This window comes from Arachis ipaensis, chromosome B9 (assembly GCF_059453495.1).
Source record: "Arachis ipaensis isolate K30076 ecotype BB chromosome B9, ASM5945349v1, whole genome shotgun sequence".
NCBI lineage: Eukaryota > Viridiplantae > Streptophyta > Magnoliopsida > Fabales > Fabaceae > Arachis > Arachis ipaensis.
The window spans coordinates 63,632,561-63,658,004 of record NC_142444.1 but is presented as its reverse complement, the minus strand read 5'-3'; the positions used below and the strand labels follow the sequence as shown (position 1 = coordinate 63,658,004).

The 25,444-nt window shown below is 39.7% G+C and overlaps 1 non-coding gene across 1 annotated transcript; it reads right to left on the bottom strand.

Annotated features, from left to right (window-relative positions):
- Positions 1-24,032: 24,032 nt before the first annotated feature.
- LOC148544885 (small nucleolar RNA R71) lies at positions 24,033-24,141 on the bottom strand. Its single transcript, XR_015902011.1, has one exon. It is a non-coding gene; the product is annotated as a small nucleolar RNA R71 (small nucleolar RNA).
- Positions 24,142-25,444: the final 1,303 nt, after the last annotated feature.

The following is a 25,444-nucleotide window of genomic DNA, read 5'->3' as shown; positions in this document are numbered from 1 at the left end:
AGTGCACTGGGTCGTCCAAGTAATACCTTACGTGAGTAAGGGTCGAATCCCACGGAGATTGTTGGTTTGAAGCAATCTATGGTTATCTTGTAAATCTTAGTCAGGAAGTCAATTATGTTTATCAGTTGAATTGTGAATAACCAAGAGAGCATAAATTAAAGGTTACTTGTTGTGCAGTAATGGAGAATATGTTGGAGTTTTGGAGATGCTTTGTCTTCTGAATCTCTGCTTTCCTCTGTCTTCTTGTTCACGCACGCACGTCCTCCTATGACAAGCTGTGTGTTGGTGGATCACCGTTGTCAATGGCTACCTTCCATCCTTCCAGTGAAAACTACGCTCACGCGCTCTGTCACAGCACGGCTAATCACCGGTTGGTTCTCGATCCGGTTGGAATAGGATTTACTATCCTTTTGCGTCTGTCACTAACGCCCAGCCTTCAGGAGTTTTAAGCTCGTCACAGTCATTCAATCCTTGAATCCTACTCGGAATACCACAGACAAGGTTTAGACTTTCCGGATTCTCATGAATGCCGCCATCAGTTCTAGCTTATACCACGGAGATTCAGATTATGGAATCTAAGAGATACTCATTCAATCGTATATAGAACGGAGGTGGTTGTCAGGCACACGTTCATGATTTGAGGGAGGTAATGAGTGTCACAGATCATCACCTCCATCACAGTTAAACGCGAATGAACATCTTAGATAGGAACAAGCGTGTTTGAATGGAAAACAGAAATACTTGCATTAATTCATCGAGACACAGCAGAGCTCCTCACCCCCAACAATGGGGTTTAGAGACTCATGCCGTCAGAGAATACAAAGTTTAGATCTAAAAATGTCATGAAGTACAAAATAAGTCTCTAAAAGTTGTTTAAATACTAAACTAGTAGCCTAGGTTTACAAAAATTGGATAAACTATGATGGATGATGCAGAGATCCACTTCTGGGGCCCACTTGGTGTGTGCTGGGGCCCACTTGGTGTGTGCTGGGGCTGAGACTTAAGCAATTCACGTGCAGAGGCCATTTGTGGAGTTGAACGCCAGTTTTTATGCCAGTTTGGGCGTTCAACTCCAGTTCTTGATCCTTTTCTGGCGCTGGACGCCAGAATTGGGCAGAGGACTGGCGTTGAACGCCAGTTTACGTCGTCTATTCTTGTGCAAAGTATGGACTATTATATATTTCTGGAAAGCCCTGGATGTCTACTTTCCAACGCAATTGGAAGCATGCCATTTCGAGTTCTGTAGCTCCAGAAAATCCACTTTGAGTGCAGGGAGGTCAGAATCCAACAACATCACCAGTCCTTTTTCAGCCTGAATCAGATTTTTGCTCAGCTCCTTCAATTTCAGCCAGAAAAATACCTGAAATTACAGAAAAACACACAACTCATAGTAAAGTCCAGAAATATGAATTTTTCCTAAAAACTAATAGAAATAGACTAAAAACTAACTAAAACATACTCAAAACTATATGAAATTATCCCCAAAAAGCGTATAAAATATCCGCTCATCACAACACCAAACTTAAACTGTTGCTTGTCCTCAAGCAACTAGACAAATAAAATAGAAGACTAATAGGTTGAGAAGCAATAATATCTCAGAGTTTTTGATTGAAGCTCAGATCCTAATTAGATGAGCGGGACTAGTAGCTTTTTGCTTCTGAACAGTTTTGGCATCTCACTTTATCCATTGAAGCTCAGAGTGAATGGCATCTATAGGAACTCAGAATTCAGATAGTGTTATTGATTCTCTTAGTTCAGTGTGATGATTCTTGAACACAGCTTCTTTATGAGTCTTGGCCGTGGCCCTAAGCACTTTGTTTTCCAGTATTACTACCAGATACATAAATGTCACAGACACATAACTGGGTGAACCTTTTCAGATTGTGACTCAGCTTTGCTAAAGTCCCCAATTAGAGGTGTCCAGAGTTCTTAAGCACACTCTTCTTTTTGCTTTGGACCTTGACTTTAACCGCTCAGTCTCAAGTTTTCACTTGACACCTGCACGCCACAAGCACATGGTTAGGGACAGCTTGGTTTAGCCGCTTAGACCAGGATTTTAGTCCTTTAGGCCCTCCTATCCACTGATGCTCAAAGCCTTGGGATCCTTTTTATTTGCCCTCGCCTTTTGGTTTTAAGAGCTTTTGGCTTTTTCTGCTTGCTTTTTTTTTTCCTGCAAGCTTTGTTCTTTGCTGCTTTTTCTTGCTTCAAGAATCATTTTTATGATTTTCAGATTATCAATAACATGTCTCATGTTCATCATTCTTTCAAGAGCCAACATATTTAACAGTCTTAAACAACAAATTCAAAAGACATATGCACTGTTCAAGCATTCTTTCAGAAGACAGAAAGTATTGCCACCACATTTAACCAATTAGAATTTCTTTTATTAAACTCGAAATTTTATTGCTTCTTATTCAAAAGATCTACTATTTTATTCATGTTTAATGATGATGAGAAAAATAAACTATAGCTTAATTGGAGATAAAATCAAATAGATACTAATTACTATTATATGACTTCTAAGGTAGACTTTTTATAAGGACACTGTCACAGAGTTAAGGCAGAAATTGGAAATTAACAACCTTTATTCTGGGGGTATGGGGGTTCCTCTGATCCTTGGGAGGCTTGGTATTACAGAAGACTTTTGGCGCTTCAGTTCCCTTAAGTCACGTCCCTGCTCCTCTTGTTCTTTAAGCATATGGGTCAGCATTTGACTGTGTTCCTTCTGTTGTTTTATTATCTGCTCCATAGCTTCCTGTATCTTGGTGACAGATGTCTCAAGATATTCCCAATATTCCGCTTGAGGAATCTCTGGGAGGAATTCCTGTGCTCTCTTCTTGATAGGATCCTCCTGTGCTTGTTGTCTCTCCATTGATGCTTTGGTGATTGACTTTTCAATTAGGATATATTCAGTTATTCCCATCTTGACTCCAGCGTCCTTGCAGAGCAGAGAAATCACGCTTGGATAAGCCAACCTGGCCTCTTTTGAATTTTTGTTAGCAATCTTATAGAGCTCAGTTGAAATCAGCTGATGAACCTCCACTTCCTTTCCCATCATGATGCAATGAATCATCACTGCTCTTTTAACTGTGACTTCAGAACGGTTGCTAGTGGGCAACAGAGAACGCCCAATGAAGTCCAGCCATCCTCTGGCAGCTGGCTTGAGATCCTCTCTCTTGAGTTGATTTGGGACGCCCTTTGTGTTGGTGGTCCACCTGGCTCCAGGGATACATATGTCCTCTAGAATCTTATCCAGGCCAATGTCTGCTCTCATCATCCTCTTGTTGAAGGAGTCTGGATCATCCTTTAGCTGAGGTAGCTTTAATATCTCTCTGATCTTGTCAGGGGTGGTATGAATAATCTTTCCCCTGACCATGGTCCGAAATTTGTAGCAGGCTGTTCCAGATAGTCTTTGCTTGTCAGTCTGCCACATATTAGCATAGAACTCCTGGACCATGTTCCTTCCTACTTTCGTTTCAGGATTAGCTAGGACTTCCCAGTTCCTGATTCGAATTTGCTCCTGGATCTCCGGATATTCATCTTCTTTCAGATCGAATCTAACTTCCGGGATCACTGATCTCAGACCCATTACTTTAAGATAATGGTCTGAATGTTCTTTAGATAAGAACTTCCCTTGATTCCAAAGTGGTTTTAGAACGCTCTCTTTCTTGCCTCTTGGAGTGGATTGTTTTCCTTTGAGAGCCATAATCTTAGTAGTGATCTCGGATAAACACACCAAACTTAGAGGTTTGCTTGACCTCAAGCAAAAGAAAAGAAAGGAGAGAGATAGACGGAGATTGAGTAGCACTTGTTGATGAAGGAGGGGGGGGGGCGAACCCAATTTAAAGGGGTGGGGGGTGGGTTTTCGAAAAATTGGAAGAGATAAGATAAAAAGATTGAGTTGAAAAAGATAAGATAGAAGATAGAGTTTAATTTTGAAAAGATATGATAGATTTTTGAAAAAGATAACTCTGAATTTTGAAAAAGATAATATGGATATTTGAAAAAGATATGGATTAGTTGAAAAGATTTTTGAGTGAAAAAGATAGATTTGTTTTCAGAAAAGATTTTGAAAAGAGTTGGATTGAATTTGGAAAGATGGATTTTTAGAAATTAAGGATTTTAGAAATCAGGGTTCTTGATATGTTCATGTAAAAATCATGCATTGAAGCATAAAATTTGAAATTAAAATGGAAATACGTGTGGGATTACTGGATTTGGCTCCTCCCTGTCCTCCTGGCGTTTGAACGCCCAAACACTGCCTGTTTTGGGCGTTCAGCGCCCAAATACTGATCTCCTGGGCGTTCAGCGCCCAGTTGCTGCCATTCCTGGCGTTCAACGCCCAGTGGGTGGCCATTTCTGGCATTGAACGCCCAATTGCTGCCATTACTGGCGTTCAGCGCCCAGTGGATGCCCATTTTGGGCGCTGAACGCCCAAAATGCCCCTTTACTGGCGTTTTCTTGCCATTGAGCTTCCAATCTCTGTTTTGTGTGCAAATTCCTTCTGTAACCCTGTAAACTTATGCAATTGATCCTTTACCTTAGTGTCAGTAAACTTTATATAAACAAATAAAAAAGAAAAATAGGGCAAAATGCTTAGAGGATTAATGCCCCATGGCTGGGTTGCCTCCCAGAAAGCGCTTCTTTATTGTCTTTAGCTGGACCTTGCTGAGCTTTTAATCTAGCTTCAGCCTTGAGCATTCTTGCTCAATGTTGCCTTCAAGATAATGCTTGATTCTTTGTCCATTGACAATGAACTTCTTATCAGAATCAATATCTTGAAGCTCTACGTAACCATATGGTGACACACTTGTAATCACGTATGGTCCCCTCCACCGGGATTTCAGTTTCCCGGGGAATAGCCTGAGTCTAGAGTTAAACAACAGGACCTTCTGTCCTGGTTCAAAGATTCTAGATGACAGCTTTCTGTCATGCCATTTTTTTTATTTTTCTTTATAAAGCTTGGCATTTTCGAAAGCTGTGAATCTGAATTCCTCTAGCTCATTTAGCTGGAGCAATCGTTTTTCTCCTGCTAATTTGGCATCTAAGTTTAGGAATCTGGTTGCCCAGTAGGCCTTATGTTCCAGTTCCACGGGCAAGTGGCATGCCTTACCATACACGAGTTGGTATGGAGAGGTCCCTATAGGGGTCTTGAATGCTGTTCTGTAAGCCCACAGAGCATCATCCAAGCTCCTTGCCCAATCCTTTCTACGGGTATTTACTGTCCGTTCCAGGATTCTCTTTAATTCTCTGTTAGAGACTTCAGCTTGCCCGTTGGTCTGTGGATGATATGGAGTGGCCACTTTGTGGCGAATTCAATACCGAACCATGGCAGAGTAAAGCTGTTTATTGCAGAAGTGAGTGCCCCCATCACTGATTAACACTCTAGGGACACCAAACCTGCTAAAGATATGTTTCTGGAGGAACTTCAGTACTGTTTTAGTATCATTGGTGGGTGTGGGAATAGCCTCAACCCATTTTGATACATAGTCAACTGCCACCAGAATATAAGTGTTTGAGTATGATGGTGGGAAAGGTCCCATGAAGTCAATTCCCCATACATCAAACAACTCTATTTCCAAGATTCCTTGTTGAGGCATGGCGTAACCATGAGGCAGATTACCAGCTCTTTGGCAACTGTCACAATTACGTACAAACTCTCGGGAATCTTTATAGAGTGTGGGCCAATAGAAGCCACATTGGAGGACCTTGGTGGCTGTTCGCTCACCTCCGAAATGGCCTCCATATTGAGATCCATGGCAATGCCATAGGATTCTCTGTGCTTCCTCTCTGGGGACACACCTACGGATAATTCCGTCTGCACATCTCTTAAAGAGATAGGGCTCATCCCACAAGTAGTACTTTGCATCAGTTATTAGTTTCTTTTTTTGTATTCTATTGTACTCCTTGGGTATGAACCTTGCAGCTTTATAGTTTGCAATATCGGCAAACCATGGTGCTTCCTGAATGGCAAATAGATGCTCATCAGGGAACGTCTCAGAGATCTCAAGGAAGGGGAGGGACGTCCCTTCCACTGGCTCTATCCGGGACAGATGATCAGCTACTTGGTTCTCTGTCCCTTTTCTGTCTCTTATTTCTATATCAAACTCTTGCAGAAGCAATACCCATCTGATGAGCCTGGGTTTTGAATCCTGCTTTGTGAGTAGATACTTAAGAGCAGCATGGTCAGTGTACACAATCACCTTTGATCCTACTAAGTAGGATCTGAACTTGTCAATGGCGTAAACCACTGCAAGTAATTCCTTTTCTGTGGTTGTGTAATTTTTCTGGGCATCATTTAAAACGCGACTGGCATAATAAATGACATGCAGAAGCTTGTCATGCCTCTGTCCCAATACTGCACCAATGGCATGATCACTGGCATCACACATTAGCTCAAATGGTAATGTCCAGTCTGGTGCAGAAATGACTGGTGCTGTGACCAGCTTAGCTTTCAGCATTTCAAACGCCTGCAGGCATGTTGTGTCAAACACAAATGGCGTGTCAGCAGCTAGCAGGTTGCTTAGAGGTTTTGCAATTTTTGAAAAATCCTTTATAAACCTCCTATAGAATCCTGCATGCCCCAGAAAGCTTCTGATTGCCTTAACATTGGCAGGTGGTGGTAATTTTTTAATTACCTCTATTTTTGCTTGATCCACCTCTATTCCCTTGTTTGAGATTTTATGCCCAAGAACAATTCCTTCAGTCACCATGAAGTGACACTTTTCCCAGTTTAAAACTAGGTTGGTTTCTTGGCATCTTTTCAGAACAAGTTTCAGGTGATCAAGACAGGAGCTGAATGAGTCTCCATATACTGAGAAGTCATCCATGAAGACTTCCAGAAATTTTTCCACCATGTCAGAGAAAATAGAGAGCATGCATCTCTGGAAGGTTGCAGGCGCATTACATAGCCCAAAGGGCATTCTTCTATAAGCAAACACTCCGGATGGACATGTGAATGCTGTTTTCTCTTGATCCTGGGGATCTACTGCAATCTGGTTATAGCCTGAGTAGCCATCCAAAAAGCAGTAATAATCATGACCTGCTAGTCTCTCTAGCATCTGGTCTATGAATGGTAAAGGAAAATGATCCTTTCTGGTGGCTGTATTGAGCCTTCTGTAGTCAATACACATACGCCACCCTGTAACTGTTCTTGTAGGAACCAGTTCATTTTTTTCATTATGAATCACTGTCATGCCTCCCTTTTTTGGGATGACTTGAACAGGGCTCACCCAGGGGCTATCAGAAATAGGATAAATAATCCCAGCCTCTAGTAATTTGGTGACCTCTTTCTGCACCACTTCCTTCATGGCTGGATTTAGCCGCCTCTGTGGTTGAACCACTGGTTTGGCATTATCCTCCAATAGGATTTTGTGCATGCATCTAGCTGGGCTTATGCCCTTAAGGTCACCTATGGACCACCCAAGAGCTGTCTTGTGTGTCCTTAGCACTTGAATAAGTGCTTCCTCTTCCTGTGAATTTAAAGCAGAGCTTATGATCACTGGAAAAGTGTCACCTTCTCCTAGAAATGCATATTTCAAGGATGGTGGCAGTGGCTTGAGCTCTGGTTTAGGAGGTTTTTCCTCTTTCAGAAGAAAGTTCAGAGGCTCTTTCATGTCCCCTGAATCCTCCAAATCAGGCTGAACATCTTTAAAGATGTCTTCCAACTCTGATTCGAGACTCTCAGCCATGTTGATCTCTTCTACCAAAGAGTCAATAAGGTCAACTTTCATGCAGTCTGTTGATGTGTCTGGATGCTGCATGGCTTTGACAGCGTTCAACTTGAACTCGTCATCGTTGACTCTCAGGGTTATTTCCCCCTGTTGGACGTCAATGAGGGATCATCCAGTTGCTAGGAAGGGTCTTCCTAGAATGAGAGTGGCACTCTTGTGCTCCTCCATTTCCAGCACAACAAAGTCAGTGGGAAAGGCGAATGGCCCAACTCTGACAATCATGTCCTCAATCACGCCTGATGGGTATTTAGTGGAGCCATCAGCAAGTTGGAGACATATCCGGGTTGGTTTAACTTCTTCAGTTAAGCCAAGCTTCCTGATAGTGGATGCAGGTATCAGGTTGATGCTTGCCCCAAGATCGCATAAAGCTGTCTTGGTGCAATCACCTTCTAATATGCATGGTATCAGAAAACTCCCAGGGTCTTTAAGCTTTTCAGGAAAGCTTTTCAGAATGACTGCATTGCATTCTTCAGTGAGGAGAACTCTTTCTGTTTCTCTCCACTCCTTTTTATGACTCAAGATCTCTTTCATGAACTTGGCATAAGAAGGTATTTGCTCAAGTGCCTCTGCAAATGGAATCTTTATTTCAAGAGTCCTTAGATAATCTGCAAAGCGAGCAAATTGCTTATCCTGCTCCTCTTTCCGGAGTTTTTGAGGATAAGGTATCTTGGCTTTATATTCCTCAACCTTAGTGGTTAAAGAAGCCTTTTTAGAGGGGTTGTTATCAGCACTTGTGTGTGTCTGATCCCTCACTGGCAATTGAGTGCCAGAGTCAGAAGCTGGAGTGACGTTAGACGCTAGCTCACTGTCTGTTCCTGGCGCCTGAACGCCAGAAATGTACCCATTTTGGGCGTTCAACGCTGGATTCTGCCCCATTTGGGCGTTCAACGCCAGATTCTTGCCTAATTCTGGCGTTGAACGCCAATCCTGCCTTGTTTCTGGCGCTGAACGCCAGTTTTAGGCATGGTCTGGGTGTTCAGCGCCAGCCTTCCACCCATTTTCTGGCGTTTTAGTGCCAGAATTATTTTTCCCTGGGCTCTTACTGTCCTCAGGTGAATCTTTGGTGGGTTGCTCATTTCTTGAATTTCTGATGCCTTGAGGTGGGGTATTTAATGTTTTCCCACTTCTTAATTGAACTGCTTGGCATTCTTCTGCTATTTGCCTTGATAACTGCTGCTTTGTTTGCTTAAACTGTTCGTCCATATGTATATTAGCTATCCTTGTCTCCTGTAGCCTGTCCTTGAATTCAGCTAGCTGCTTTGTTAGAAAATCCAATTGCTGATTGAATTCAGCAGCTTGTTTTACAGTACTGAATTCAGCAGTTACTGTTTTAACCTCTTCATTCATGGAAGGGTTGCTGCTTAGATACAGATGCTGATTCCTGGCAACTGTATCAATGAGCTCTTGAGCCTCTTCAATTGTCTTTCTCATATGGATAGATCCACCAGCTGAGTAATCTAGAGACATCTGAGCTCCTTCTGCAAGCCCATAGTAGAAGATGTCTAACTGAACCCACTCTGAAAACATTTCAGAGAGGCATTTTCGTAGCATCTCTATGTATCTCTCCCAGGCATCATAAAGAGATTCATTATCTCCTTGTTTAAAGCCTTGGATGTCCAGCCTTAGCTGTGTCATCCTTTTTGGAGGAAAATACTGATTCAGGAATTTTTCTGTCAGCTGTTTCCATGTTCTTATGCTAGCCTTAGGTTGGTTATTTAACCACCTCTTAGCTTGATCTTTTACAGCAAATGGAAACAGTAATAGTCTGTAGACATCCTGATCTATTTCCTTATCATGTACTGTGTCAGCAATTTGTAAAAATTGTGCCAGAAACTCTGTAGGTTCTTCCTGTGGAAGACCGGAATACTGGCAACTTTGCTGCACCATGATAATGAGCTGAGGATTCAACTCAAAGCTACTAACTCCAATGGAGGGTATGCATATGCTACTCCCATATGAAGCAGTAGAGGGGTTAGCATATGACCCCAGAGTCCTCCTGGACTGTTCATTTCCACTTATGTCCATGATGGATCTATGGATATAACTTGGACTGATTTATCTTTTTATTTATTTTATTTTATAAGAAGTAAATACTTAAATAAAATAAAATAACTAAAAAGAATTTGAATTTTGAAATAAAATTTTTTTTTTCGTAAAAGAAAATAAAAATTAATTAGTTAAAAAAAAAAGAAATTTTTGAAAAAGAGGGAAGATATTTTCGAAAATTAGAGAGAGATAGAGTTAGTTAGGTAGTTTTGAAAAAGTTAAGAAACAAACAAAAAGTTAGTTGGTTAGTTGAAACAAATTTTGAAAAGATAAGAAGTTAGGAAGTTAGAAGAGATATTTTGAAAAGATATTTTTGAATTTAGTGAGGAGAGAGAAACACAATAAGATAGTACAAGATTTAAAATTTTTAGATCTAATGCTCCTTGTTTTTGAAAATTTTGGAGGAAAAACACCAAGGAACACCAAACTTAAAAATTTTAAGATCAAAACACAAGGAAAACTCAAGAACACTTTGAAGACTCACAAGAACACAAGAACATGAAGAAAGAACACCAAACTTAAAATTTTTAGAAAACCAAACCAAAATTTTCGAAAACCAAAGGGAAATCAACAAGAAAACACCAAACTTGAAGTTTGGCACACGATTTAATAGAAAAAATATTATTTATGAAAAAGGTTTTAAAAAATATGATAGCCAGTTATCATGAACATAAACACCACGTTCTAATTAACTGAGCTATAAATTTAAAGTGTTTTAACAAGGGATAAATAATGAAAGACTCTAAACCAAAAAAGAAAGATTTTTCCTAATCTAAGCAACAGAATAATCCGTCAGTTGTTCAAACACGAACAATTCCCCGGCAACGGCACCAAAAACTTGGTGCACGAATTGTGAATCACACTTTTCACAACGCGTACCACTAACCAGCAAGTGCACTGGGTCGTCCAAGTAATACCTTACGTGAGTAAGGGTCGAATCCCACGGAGATTGTTGGTTTGAAGCAATCTATGGTTATCTTGTAAATCTTAGTCAGGAAGTCAATTATGTTTATCAGTTGAATTGTGAATAACCAAGAGAGCATAAATTAAAGGTTACTTGTTGTGCAGTAATGGAGAATATGTTGGAGTTTTGGAGATGCTTTGTCTTCTGAATCTCTGCTTTCCTCTGTCTTCTTGTTCACGCACGCACGTCCTCCTATGGCAAGCTGTGTGTTGGTGGATCACCGTTGTCAATGGCTACCTTCCATCCTTCCAGTGAAAACTACGCTCACGCGCTCTGTCACAGCACGGCTAATCACCGGTTGGTTCTCGATCCGGTTGGAATAGGATTTACTATCCTTTTGCGTCTGTCACTAACGCCCAGCCTTCAGGAGTTTGAAGCTCGTCACAGTCATTCAATCCTTGAATCCTACTCGGAATACCACAGACAAGGTTTAGACTTTCCGGATTCTCATGAATGCCGCCATCAGTTCTAGCTTATACCACGGAGATTCAGATTAAGGAATCTAAGAGATACTCATTCAATCGTATATAGAACGGAGGTGGTTGTCAGGCACACGTTCATGATTTGAGGGAGGTAATGAGTGTCACAGATCATCACCTCCATCACAGTTAAACGCGAATGAACATCTTAGATAGGAACAAGCGTGTTTGAATGGAAAACAGAAATACTTGCATTAATTCATCGAGACACAGCAGAGCTCCTCACCCCCAACAATGGGGTTTAGAGACTCATGCCGTCAGAGAATACAAAGTTTAGATCTAAAAATATCATGAAGTACAAAATAAGTCTCTAAAAGTTGTTTAAATACTAAACTAGTAGCCTAGGTTTACAAAAATTGGATAAACTATGATGGATGATGCAGAGATCCACTTCTGGGGCCCACTTGGTGTGTGCTGGGGCCCACTTGGTGTGTGCTGGGGCTGAGACTTAAGCAATTCACGTGCAGAGGCCATTTGTGGAGTTGAACGCCAGTTTTTATGCCAGTTTGGGCGTTCAACTCCAGTTCTTGATCCTTTTCTGGCGCTGGACGCCAGAATTGGGCAGAGGACTGGCGTTGAACGCCAGTTTACGTCGTTTATGCTTGTGCAAAGTATGGACTATTATATATTGCTGGAAAGCCCTGGATGTCTACTTTCCAACTCAATTGGAAGCACGCCATTTCGAGTTCTGTAGCTCCAGAAAATCCACTTTGAGTGCAGGGAGGTCAGAATCCAACAACATCAGCAGTCCTTTTTCAGCCTGAATCAGATTTTTGCTCAGCTCCTTCAATTTCAGCCAGAAAAATACCTGAAATTACAGAAAAACACACAACTCATAGTAAAGTCCAGAAATATGAATTTTTCCTAAAAACTAATAGAAATAGACTAAAAACTAACTAAAACATACTCAAAACTATATGAAATTATCCCCAAAAAGCGTATAAAATATCCGCTCATCACTCATCAAATGGGTATTGCTTCTGCAAGAGTTTGATATAGAAATAAGAGACAGAAAAGGGACAGAGAACCAAGTGGCTGATCATCTGTCCCGGATAGAGCCAGTGGAAGGGACGCCCCTCCCTTCTCTTGAGATCTCTGAAACGTTTCCTGATGAGCATTTATTCGCCATTCAGGAAGCACCATGGTTTGCCGATATTGCAAACTATAAAGCTGCAAGGTTCATACCCAAGGAGTACAACAGGACACAAAAGAAGAAATTAATTACTGATGCAAAGTACTACTTGTGGGATGATCCTTATCTCTTTAAGAGATGTGCAGACGGAATTATCCGTAGGTGTGTGCCTAGAGAAGAAGCACAGAGGATCCTGTGGCATTGCCACGGATCTCAATATGGAGGCCATTTCGGAGGTGAGCGAACAGCCACCAAGGTCCTCCAATGTGGCTTCTATTGGCCCACACTCTATAAAGATTCCCGAGAGTTTGTACGTAATTGTGACAGTTGCCAAAGTGCTGGTAATCTGCCTCATGGTTACGCCATGCCTCAATAAGGAATCTTGGAAATTGAGTTGTTTGACGTATGGGGAATTGACTTCATGGGACCTTTCCCACCATCATACTCAAACACTTATATTCTGGTGGCAGTTGACTATGTATCAAAATGGGTTGAGGCTATTGCCACACCCACCAATGATACTAAAACAGTGCTGAAGTTCCTCCAGAAACATATTTTTAGCAGGTTTGGTGTCCCTAGAGTACTAATCAGTGATGGGGGCACTCATTTCTGCAATAAACAGCTTTACTCTGCCATGGTTCGGTATGGAATTCGCCACAAGGTGGCCACTCTATATCATCCACAAACCAATGGGCAGGCTGAAGTCTCTAACAGAGAATTAAAGAGAATCCTGGAACGGACAGTAAATACCCGTAGAAAGGATTGGGCAAGGAGCTTGGATGATGCTCTGTGGGCTTACAGAACAGCATTCAAGACCCCTATAGGGACCTCTCCATACCAACTGGTGTATGGTAAGGCATGTCACCTGCCCGTGGAACTGGAACATAAGGCCTACTGGGCAACCAGATTCCTAAACTTTGATGCCAAATTAGCAGGAGAAAAAAGATTGCTCCAGCTAAATGAGCTAGAGGAGTTCAGATTCACAGCTTTCGAAAATGCCAAGCTATATAAAGAAAAATAAAAAAAGTGGCATGACAGAAAGCTGTCATCTAGAATCTTTGAACCAGGACAGAAGGTTCTGTTGTTTAACTCTAGACTCAGGCTATTCCCCGGGAAACTGAAATCCCGGTGGAGGGGACCATACGTGATTACAAGTGTATCACCATATGGTTATGTGGAGCTTCAAGATATTGATTCTGATACGAAGTTCATTGTCAATGGACAGAGAATCAAGCATTATCTAGAAGGCAACATTTAGCAAGAATGCTCAAGGCTGAAGCTAGATTAAAATCTCAGCAAGGTCCAGCTAAGGACATCAAAGAAGCGCTTGTTGGGAGGCAACCCAATTTTTATTTACTTTCATGGTTTTTCATGTTTTATTAGGTTCATGATCATGTGGAGTCACAAAATAAATATTAAAAATTGAAAACGGAATCAAAAACAGCAAAAGAAAAATCACACCCTGGAGGAAGCACCTGTCTAGCGTTCAACGCCAGAACAGAGCATGGTTCTGGCACTGAACGCCCAAAATGGGCAACATCTTGGCGCTGAACGCCCAGAACAAGCATGGTTCTGGCGTTCAACGCCAGAAATGGCTAGTAAATGGGCGTTGAACGCCCAAAATGGGCACCAACCTGGCGCTGAACGCCCATAGTTGTGTGCAAGGGCATTTTGCATGCCCAAATTGGTGCAGGGATGTAAATGCCTTGACACCTCAAGATCTGTGGACCTCACAGGATCATTTCAAGATCTGTGGACCCCACAGGATCCCCACCTTCCCTCCTCATAATCCTAGTTTTTTTCTTTCCACATCTTCTTCTTCATCTATTCCCTCTTCTTTTGCTCGAGGGCGAGCAACATTCTAAGTTTGGTGTGGTAAAACAATTATGTGAAGGATCTATAGCTCAGTGGTAGAACATGTGGCTGTAAATCAAGAGATACCTCAGGGGATTATTGGAAGCAACTGAGGATAGAAATACCAAAAATCACTAGGAATCAAGCCACAAAGGCAAGGAAGAGACATAAAAGAGCTCAAGAACATCATTGGTGCCTCAAGAAGGAAATGCCATCATCACTAAGGTGGACTCGTTCCTTGTTCTTACTTTCTCTGTTTTTCGTTTTCTCTATGTTAAGTGCTTATCTATGTTTGTGTCTTCATTACATGATCATTAGTAGTAATTAGTGTCTAGTTTGATTTTATCCCCAATTAAGTTATAGTCTATTTTTCTCGTCATCAGCAAACATGAATAAAATAGTAGATCTTTTGAATAAGAGGCAATAAAATTTCGAGTTTTTAATAAGAAAAATTCTAATTAGTAACATGTGGTGGCAACGCTTTCTGTCTTCTGAATGAATGCTTGAACAGTGCATATGTCTTTTGAATTTGTTGTTTAAGACTGTTAAATATGTTGGCTCTTGAAAGAATGATGAACATGAGACATGTTATTGATAATCTAAAAAATCATAAAAATGATTCTTGAAGCAAGAAAAAGCAGCAAAGAACAAAGCTTGCAGAAAAAAAAATAGAAAGAAAAAGAAAAAGCAAGCAGAAAAAGCCAAAAGCTCTTAAAACCAAGAGGCAAGAGCAAACAGCCAATAACCCTTAAAACCAAAAGGCAAGGGCAAATAAAAAGAATCCCAAGGCTTTGAGCATCAGTGGATAGGAGGTTCTAAAGGAATAAAATCCTGGTCTAAGCGGCTAAACCAAGCTGTCCCTAACCATGTGCTTGTGGCATGAAGGTGTCAAGTGAAAACTTGAGACTGAGCGGTTAAAGTCAAGGTCCAAAGCAAAAAGAAGAGTGTGCTTAAGAACTCTGGACACCTCTAATTGGGGACTTTAGCAAAGCTGAGTCACAATCTGAAAAGGTTCACCCAGTTATGTGTCTGTGGCATTTATGTATCCGGTGGTAATACTGGAAAACAAAGTGCTTAGGGCCACAGCCAAGACTCATAAAGAAGCTGTGTTCAAGAATCATCACACTGAACTAGGAGAATCAATAGCACTATCTGAATTCTGAGTTCCTATAGATGCCAATCACTCTGAGCTTCAATGGATAAAGTGAGATGCCAAAACTGTTCGGAAGCAAAAAGCTACTAGCCCTGCTCATCTAATTAGAATCTGAGCTTCATGCAAAAAACTCTGAGATATTATTGCTTCTCAACCTATTAGTCTTCTATTTTATTTGTCTAGTTGCTTGAGGACAAGCAACAGTTTAAGTTTGGTGTTGTGATGAGCGGATATTTTATACGCTTTTTGGGGATAATTTCATATAGTTTTGAGTATGTTTTAGTTAGTTTTTAGTCTATTTTTATTAGTTTTTAGGAAAAATTCATATTTCTGGACTTTACTATGAGTTGTGTGTCTTTCTGTAATTTCAGGTATTTTTCTGGCTGAAATTGAAGGAGCTGAGCAAAAATCTGATTCACGCTGAAAAAGGACTGCTGATGCTGTTGGATTCTGACCTCCTTGCACTCAAAGTGGATTTTCTGGAGCTACAGAACTCGAAATGGCATGCTTTCAATTTCGTTGGAAAGTAGACATCCAGGGCTTTCCAGCAATATATAATAGTCCATACTTTGCATAAGGATAGACGACGTACACTGGCGTTCAACGCCAGTTCTCTGCCCAATTCTGGCGTCCAGCGCCAGAAAAGGATCAAAAGCTGGAGTTGAACGCCCAAACTGGCGTTCAACTCCACAAATGGCCTCTGCACGTGAATTGCTTAAGTCTCAGCCCAGCACACACCAAGTGGGCCCCAGAAGTGGATCTCTGCATCATCCATCATAGTCTACTCATATTTTGTAACCCTAGGCTACTAGTTTAGTATTTAAACAACTTTTAGAGACTTATTTTGTATCTCATGACATTTTAGATCTAAACTTTGTATTCTCTGACGGCATGAGTCTCTAAACCCCATTGTTGGGGGTGAGGAGCTCTGCTGTGTCTCGATGAATTAATGCAAGTATTTCTGTTTTCCATTCAAACACGCTTGTTCCTATCTAAGATGTTCATTCGCGCTTAACTGTAATGAAGGTGATGATCCGTGACATTCATCACCTTCCTCAAACCATGAACGTGTGCCTGACAACCACCTCCGTTCTATATCCGATTGAATGAGTATCTCTTAGATTCCTTAATCAGAATCTCCGTGGTATAAGCTAGAACTGATGGCGGCATTCATGAGAATCCGGAAAGTCTAAACCTTGTCTGTGGTATTCCGAGTAGGATTCAAGGATTGAATGACTGTGACGAGCTTCAAACTCCTGAAGGCTGGGCGTTAGTGATAGACGCAAAAGGATAGTAAATCCTATTCCAACCGGATCGAGAACCAACCGGTGATTAGCCGTGCTGTGACAGAGCGCGTGAGCGTAGTTTTCACTGGAAGGAAGGAAGGTAGCCATTGACAACGGTGATCCACCAACACACAGCTTGCCATAGGAGGACGTGCGTGCGTGAACAAGAAGACAGAGGAAAGCAGAGATTCAGAAGACAAAGCATCTCCAAAACTCCAACATATTCTCCATTACTGCATAACAAGTAACCTTTGATCCATGCTCTATTGTTTATTTGCAATTCAACTGATAAACATAATTGACTTCCTGACTAAGATTTACAAGATAACCATAGATTGCTTCAAACCAACAATCTCCGTGGGATTCGACCCTTACTCACGTGAGGTATTACTTGGACGACCCAGTGCACTTGCTGGTCAGTGGTACGAGTTGTGAAAAGTATGATTCACAATTCGTGCACCACCCATCATTCGAATCCTTCTCTCCATCTATTCATCTTCTTTTTATTTTTGCTTGAGGACAAGCAACTCTCTAAGTTTGGTGTGATTTCCGTGATCCCTGAGCTAAAATAAATGAATCTCATGACTCCCAAAGGAAGACAAACCGCTTCAAGAGGCAAGAAAGAAAGTAATCTAAAACTACCTTGGATGCATGAGAATTTCTGCACCAAAGCACATGCAGACCATTACTTCAAAATTGTGTGCAGAAGATCAGTGATCCCGGAAGTTAAGTTCAATCTAAAAGAAGATGAATACCCGAAGATCCAAGAGCATATTCAAAATAGGGGCTGGGAAGTCCTGGCTAATCTTGAGATACATGTTGGAAGAAACATGATCCAGGAATTCTATGCAAATCTGTGGATGACAGAGAAGCAAAGATTAGAGGGAACTACTTTCTACTCCTTTCGGACTATGGTCAGAGGGAAGATTATTTACTTCCACTTTGACAAAGTGAGAGAAGTTCTCAAACTTCCTCAACTACAAGATGATCCAGAGTCCTTCAATAGGAGAATGGCCAAAGATAAAAGGCTAGATCAAGTTCTAGAGGACATATGCCTCCATGGAACCAAGTGGATTACTAATTCAAAAGGTGTCCCAAACCAGCTAAAGAGAGGAGATCTCAAACCAGTTGCTAGAGATTGGTTGGATTTCATTGGGCGTTCTATACTCCCAATCAGCAACCGATCTGAAGTCACTGTCAAGAGGGTAGTGATGATTCACTATATTATGCTGGGAAAGGAGGTAGAGATTCATCAGCTGATCCCTATTGAAATTTACATGTTTGCAAGCAAGGAATTCACTGAGGCCAAATTGGCCTACCCAAGCTTGATTAGTCTGTTATGTAAAGATGCGGGGGTAAAGATGAGTGTGGATGAATATATCCCATTTGAACGCCCAATCACAAAAAAAGTGATGGATGGACCTCAAATTCAAGATAACTGAAGAACTGAAGATCGATGGTTTAGAAGTTATAGTAAACTCTCGTTGCAAGTATAGTTACTAAACCAAGCAATCAACCTTTCTTACAAACATTTTGGTTGTCACAAGTAACAAACCCCTTTAAAATTGATAACCGAGTATTTAAACCTCGGGTCGTCTTCTCAAGGAATTACAGGGAAGTATGTTCTTATTATTGGTTATGAATCTTGTAAATTGGGGGTTTTGAAAGTAAGGAAGCAGTATGTTAAATGATAAGAAGAATAAAATAAATAAATAACTATAAAATAAACTCTTGGCAAGGTATGAGGAATTGGAAGTCCTATCCTAGTTATCCTTATCAATTGTAATGAGAATTGGATTTTTCTCCCACTTTGTTAACCTCTAACTATGAAGGTAAGTTAAGTGGATGAATTAATTCTGATTCCTCAAGTCCTAGTCTTTCCTTGGGAAAAGTTAGAGTTATTGGAACCCGAATTAATTCTTGAAGAATTCTAATTTTCAATCAACAAGGGGTTTGATAACTCAAGTGTCTCCAATTTATCAATTCATCAATTAAAACCAAGAATATAAAAAGCTAAACAAAAATCATAAATCTGAAATACCTCAAATTGCATTAATAAAAGAAATCAAATCTAACATGGAAGTTCATAAATTAAATTAGAAAAATAAATAAAAGGAACATTGAACCTGTGATCACAAAAGATGAAATAATCATGAACCGAAAAGAATCCTAATTCTAAATCCTAAGAGAGAGGAGAGAACCTCTCTCTCTAAGAACTACATCTACTCCTAAAATTGTAAATGTGAAAGCTTCTTCTTATGAATGGATGCATTCTCCCACTTTATAGCCTCTAATCTATGTTTTCTGGGCCGAGAACTGGGTCAGAAACAGCCCAGGATTCGCTGGTTGCGAATTCAAACACGCTGATTTTTTGGTCACTGCGATACATCCGCGTGGAGCACGCGTTCGCATCGCCTATCATCAGGGCAACTATGGCATATTATATATCAAATCGAAGCTCCGAATGTTATCTTTCCAACGCAACTGAAACCGCGTCGTTTGGACCTCTGTAGCTAAAGTTATAGCTGTTTGAGTGCGAAGAGGTCAGGCTGGACAGCTTAGCAATTTCTCCAACTTCTTGTATTCCTTCCACATTTGCATGCTTCCTTTCCATCCTCTGAGCTATTCCTGCTTTGTAATCTCTGAAATCACTTAACACACATATCAAGGCATCTAATGGTAATAAGAGAGGATTAAACATAGGGAACTTAAGGCTAAAGAAGCATGTTTTCAATCAAAGTACATAATTAGGAAGGCAAATGTAAAACCATGCAAATAGTATAAATAAGTGGGTAAAGAGTTGATAAAAACCCCTCAATTGAGCACAAGATAAACCATGAAATAGTGGTTTATCAATAACCTCATCAAGAGGGGGGCGCATGAGCTCCTCCCAGAAATTCCTCAATTTGACTACTGGGTCCGCTTAGAAGCATCTGTCACCAAGCTGCAAGAAGCTATGAATCAACTCAAGGAAGAGCAGCAGAATCAAAATAGCATGTTCTGCAAACTGCTCATAGAACAAGAGAAACAAGGGCGTGAAATACAGGAGCTAAAGCGCCAGAAGCTGTCCCTTGAAGAGCTAGACGTCCCACAGATTGAAGGGGCACTTACCTCTAAAAAAAAAGGTTGTTGAGTCCTAACTCTTTGATAACTTTTATTATTAAAAACCTATTTCAAGAGTTACATGAGCATTAGTATTAGAGTCATTTATTTTTATGTCTTTAATTTCCTTTCTTTTATTATTTGTCTGCTTTTGTGTTTATTTTATGTCTTATTTTTATTACATGATCATTAAAGTTTAGAGTCTATGTCTTAAAGCTATGAATGATTCCATGAATCTCTCACCTTTCTTAAATGAAAAATGTTTTAATTTGCAAAAGAACAAGAAGTGCATAGTTTCGAAATTTATCTTGAAATTAGTCTAATTATGTTGATGTGGTGACAATACTCCTTACTTTCTGAATGTATGCTTGAACAGTGCATATTTTTGATAGTGAAGTGTATGAATGTTAAAATTGTTGGCTCTTGAAAGAATAATAAAAAAAGAGAAATGTTATTAATAATCTGAAAAATCATAAAATTAATTCTTGAAGCAAGAAAAAGCAGTGAAGAACACAAAAGCTTGAAAAAAATGGCGAAAAATAAAAGAAAAAGAAAGAAAAAAAAGAAAAAGCAAGTAGAAAGAGCCAATAACCCTTTAAACTAAAAGGCAAGGGTAAAAAGGATCCAAGGCTTTGAGCATTAATGGATAGGAGGGCCCAAATAAATAAAATCCTGGCCTAAGCGGCTGAATCAAGCTGTCCCTAACCATGTGCTTGTGGCGTGAAGGTGTCAAGTGAAAAGCTTGAGACTGAGCGGTTAAAGTCGTGGTCCAAAGCAAAAAGAGTGTGCTTAAGAACTCTGGGCACCTCTAACTGGGGACTCTAGCAAAGCTGAGTCACAATTTGAAAAGATTCACTCAGTTATGTGTCTGTGACATTTATGTATCTGGTGGTAATACTGGAAAACAAAATGCTTAGGGTCACGGCCAAGACTCATAAAGTAGCTGTGTTCAAGAATCAACATACTGAACTAGGAGAGTCAATAACACTATCTGAATTCTGAGTTCCTACGGATGCCAATAATTCTGAACTTCAAAGGATAAGTGAGGAGCCAAAACTGTTCAGAAGCAAAAAGCTACTAGTCTCGCTCATCTAATTGAAACTAATCTTCATTGATATTTTTGAAATTTATTGTATATTCTCTTCTTTTTATCCTATTTTGTTTTTAGTTTTAGTATGTTTTAGTACGTTTTAGTATGTTTTAGTTTTAGTATGTTTTAGTATGTTTTTGAAACTAATCCTTTTTGGCATTGTTTTTATATAGTTTTAGTATGTTTTAGTTACTTTTTATTATATTTTTATTAGTTTTTATGCAAAAATCAAATTTCTAGACTTTACTATGAGTTTATGTGTTTTTCTGTAATTTCAGGAATTTTCTGTCTGAAATTGAGGGACCTGAGCAAAAATCTGATTCAGAGGCTGAGAAAGGACTGCAGATGCTGTTGGATTTTGACCCTCCTACACTCGAAGTAGATTTTCTGGAGCTACAAAAACCCAATTAGCATGCTCTCAATTGCGTTGGAAAGTAGACATCTTGGGCTTTCTAACAATAAATAATAGTCCATAATTTTTTCGAGATTTGATGGCCCAAACTGGCGTTAAACGCCAGCTAGAGACCTTTTTCTGGCGTAAAACGCCAGAACTAGCACATTTCTTGGCGTTAAAGGCCCATTTTGGCACCCAGGGTGGCATTTAACTCCAAATTGAGGCATATGCACGTGAAAGCTTCTAAGCTCAGCCTAAACACTCACCAAGTGGGGCCCAGAAGTAGATTTCTGCACTATCTGCACCTAGTTACTCATTTTCTGTAAACCTAGGTTACTAGTTTAGTATAAAAACTACTTTTAGAGATTCATTTAGCAACGGATGACATTTTACATTTCATATTGTATCTTTTACGGCATGAGTCTCTAAACACCATAGGTGGGGGTAAGGAGCTCTGTTGTGTTTCAATGGATTAATGCAATGACTATTGTTTTCTATTCAATCACGCTTGATTCTGTTTTAAGATACTCACTCGTACTTCAATATAAGGAATATGGTGATCTGTGACACTCACCATCATTCTCAAATTTATGAACGCGTGCTTGACCACTACTTCCGTTCTATCTGAGCTCAACGTAGTCATTGGGCGACAGCTTAAGTGCGTATCTCTTGGGTATCTGATCCACGGACTGAGTCCGTGAGATTAGAACCTTCGTGGTAGAGGCTAGAACCAATTGGCAGCATTCCTGGGATTCGGAAAGTCTAAACCTTATCTATGGTATTCTGAGTAGGATCTGAGAAGGGATGACTGTGACGAGCTTCAAACTCACAAATGTTGGGCGCAGTGACAGTGTGCAAAAGGATAGAGAGATCTTATTCCGACTTTTAGTAAAATAACCATAGCTTGCTTCAAGCCAACAATCTCTGTGGGATTGACCCTTACTCACGTAAGGTATTACTTGGACGACCCACTGCACTTGCTGGTTAGTTGTGCGGAGTTGTGAAAAGTGTAATCACAATTTCGTGCACCACTTTTAAACAAACAACCATCTTTTCTAATCGCCTGACTAAGATTTACAGCATAGCCATTGCTTGCTCAATCCGACAATCTCCGTGGGATCAACCTTCACTCACCTGAGATATTACTTGGATGACCCGGTGCACTTGCCGGCTAAGTTGTGTTGAGTTCAATTTTGCGCACCAAGTTTTTGGCGACGTTGCTGGGATCGTTCTGAGATTGACAAACTACCGGACTATCTTGTTGGGTAAATTAGGTACTTTTTAAGGTTTAGTTACTCTTTTGTTTGTGTCTTTTATTTTCTTTTTTTCAAAAATTTTTCAAAAACTTTTTTTTTCTTTAATAATCTTTTTTTTTATTTGAGTCTTGTGTCAGTTTTTAAGTTTGGTGTCCATTTTTGTGTTTTTCTTTCCTTTAATTTTTTGAAAATTTTCTTAGTGTTCTTTCTTGTGTTCGAATTGTTCTTGGTGTTTTTCTTTGTTTGATTCTAAAAGTTTAAGTTTGGTGTCTCTTAGTTGTTTTTTCTTTAATTTTCGAAAATTAGTGTCTTTTGATTTTAAAATTTTAAGTTTGGTGTTTTCTTGTTAGTAAAGTTTAAATTTTGAATTTTAATTCTTGTCTTTTCATATCTTTTTCAAATCTTTTCTTTTATCTTTATTTAAATTTAAAAAACCCTATATTATCTTACTTTAAATTCAAATTTTAAAAATTCAATTTCAAAATTTAAAATTTAAAATTTAATTTTCAAAATCAAATCTTTTTCAAAAATCAAATTTCAAATATTATCTTTGCAAATCTTTTTCAAATCTTTATCATATCTTCTTACTTTAAGTCCTTCTTATCTTATCTTTTTTTTAAATTTAGAACTTTTAAATTCCAAATCTTCACTTTCTTTTGAAAATAAAAATTCAAAATCAAATCTTTTATTCTTAATTCTTGTTTATTAGTTAGTTACTTGTTTTATTTTATTCTTTTTCTATTTCCTTTCTCTTTCTTCTTTTTCAAAATTTCCTAACTACTTTCTCTTTCTTCTTTTTTGAAAACTTCATCTCTCTTTTCCTTTCTATTTTCAAAAATATCTCCCCTCCCTCTCTATTAATTTTCGAAAACTCCTTTAACCTAAAATATATCTTTCTGTTCTGTTCTTCTCTTCTAACTCTCTCAAAGAACCTCTATACTCTGACATAGAGAATCTTTTTCTTCTTTTCTTCTTGCATTCTTCCTTCTTGTTTATGAGCAGGAACAGAGATAAAGAACCCCTCTTTAATCCTAACCCTGAATCTGAGAGGACTCTAAGGAGGCGTTTACAACAAGTAAGAGCACAGCACTCCGGAGGAAACCTCACAGAGCTTTTCAAAGAAGAAGGTGAAATTACAAACATGGTAGCCAATCCTAATGGTGGAGGAGACACAAGGAAGGTTCTAAGTGACTTTAATGTACCCACTTCTAACTTCTATGGAAGAAGCATCTCTATACCTGCCATTGGTGCAAATAACTTTGAGTTGAAGCGTCAACTGGTCACTTTAGTTCAACAGAACTACCAATTTCATGGACTTTCGCAGAAAAATTCCAACAGATTCATCTCTAATTTCTTGCAGATCTCTGATACTATCAAGACTAATGGAGTGGATTCTAAAATCTACAAGCTTATACTTTTTCCCTTTGCTGTAAGGGACAGGGCTAGGTTATGGCTGGATTCTCAGCCTAAGGAAAGCCTAGGCTCTTGGGAAAAGGTGGTCAATGCATTCTTGACTAAGTTCTTTCCACCTCAGAAGCTGAGCAACCTCAAAGTGGAAGTTCAGACCTTCAGGCAGAAAGAGGGTGAATCCCTCTATGAAGCCTGGGAGAGGTACAAGCAATTAATCAGAAAGTGCCCTCCTAACATGATTTTAGACTGGACTATGTTAGATATCTTCTATGATGGTCTTTCTGAGATGTCCAAGATGGCATTAGAGCACTAATAAGGACCTAAAGTGGGTTTGGAATTTTTCTCAAAATAGAATTGGCGTTGCAAGTATAGTTCCAAACCCAACAATTGACCCTAATCAAATTTTAATTCTAGAAATTGTCACAATTCAAAGCAAATATTAACCGAGAGTATTTAAACTCACGGGTCATTTTCCCTAGGAATTGTAATTAAGTGATCAATTATTGGCTATGGGAGATTTTGGGGTTTTGATTGTAAGAGGCAAGAATTAAAAATGGCAAGTAATTAAATGGAAAGCCAGTAAAAGTAATGAAAATAGAAATTAATTGGCAAAAAGAGCTCTTGGGAATAATTGGAGAATTAAGGATTCCTATCATAGTTATGGACCACAAATATCGTAATTGTGCACTGGGTCGTCCAAGTAATACCTTACGTGAGTAAGGGTCGATCCCACAGAGATTGTCGGCTTGAAGCAAGCTATGGTTATCTTGTAAATCTTAGTCAGGAGATTAATGATAAAAATGATTTTGTTTATGAAAAGTAAATAACATGAAATGAATGATACTTGTGATTCAGTAATGAGGAACAGGTTGAGGTTCCGGAGATGCTCTGTCATCTGAATCTCTGCTTTCCTACTGTCTTCTTTTCCAAACACGCATGGCTTCCTTCAATGACAAGCTTTATGATCCTCTCGGATGAAAAATACCAGGTGCGATCTCTGCACGGCTAATCAACTGTCGGATTTTTCGTCTCGGATGAAAAATACCATGTACAGCTACCGTACGGCTAATCATCTGTTGGTTCCCACTAGCGTCGGAATAGGACCCTTGTCCTTTTGCACACTGTCACTGCACACAACATTCGCAGGTTTGAAGCTCATCACAGTCATCCCTTCCCAGATCCTACTCAGAATACCACAGACAAGGTTTAGACTTTCCGGATCCTAGGAATGCTGCCAATTGGTTCTAGCCTATACCACGAAGGTTCCAACCTCCGGACTCGGTCCGTAGATTAGAAACCCAAGAGATACGCACTCAAGCTGTCACCCAATGACTACGTTGAGCTCAGATAGAACGGGAGTGGTTGTCAGGCACGTGTTCATAGGTTGAGGATAATGATGAGTGTCACGGATCATCATATTCTCCATATTGAAGTACGAGTGAATATCTTAGAATAGAATCAAGCGTGATTGAATAGAAAACAGTAGTAATTGCATTAATCCATTAAAATACAGCAGAGCTCCACACCCCCACCTATGGGGTTTAG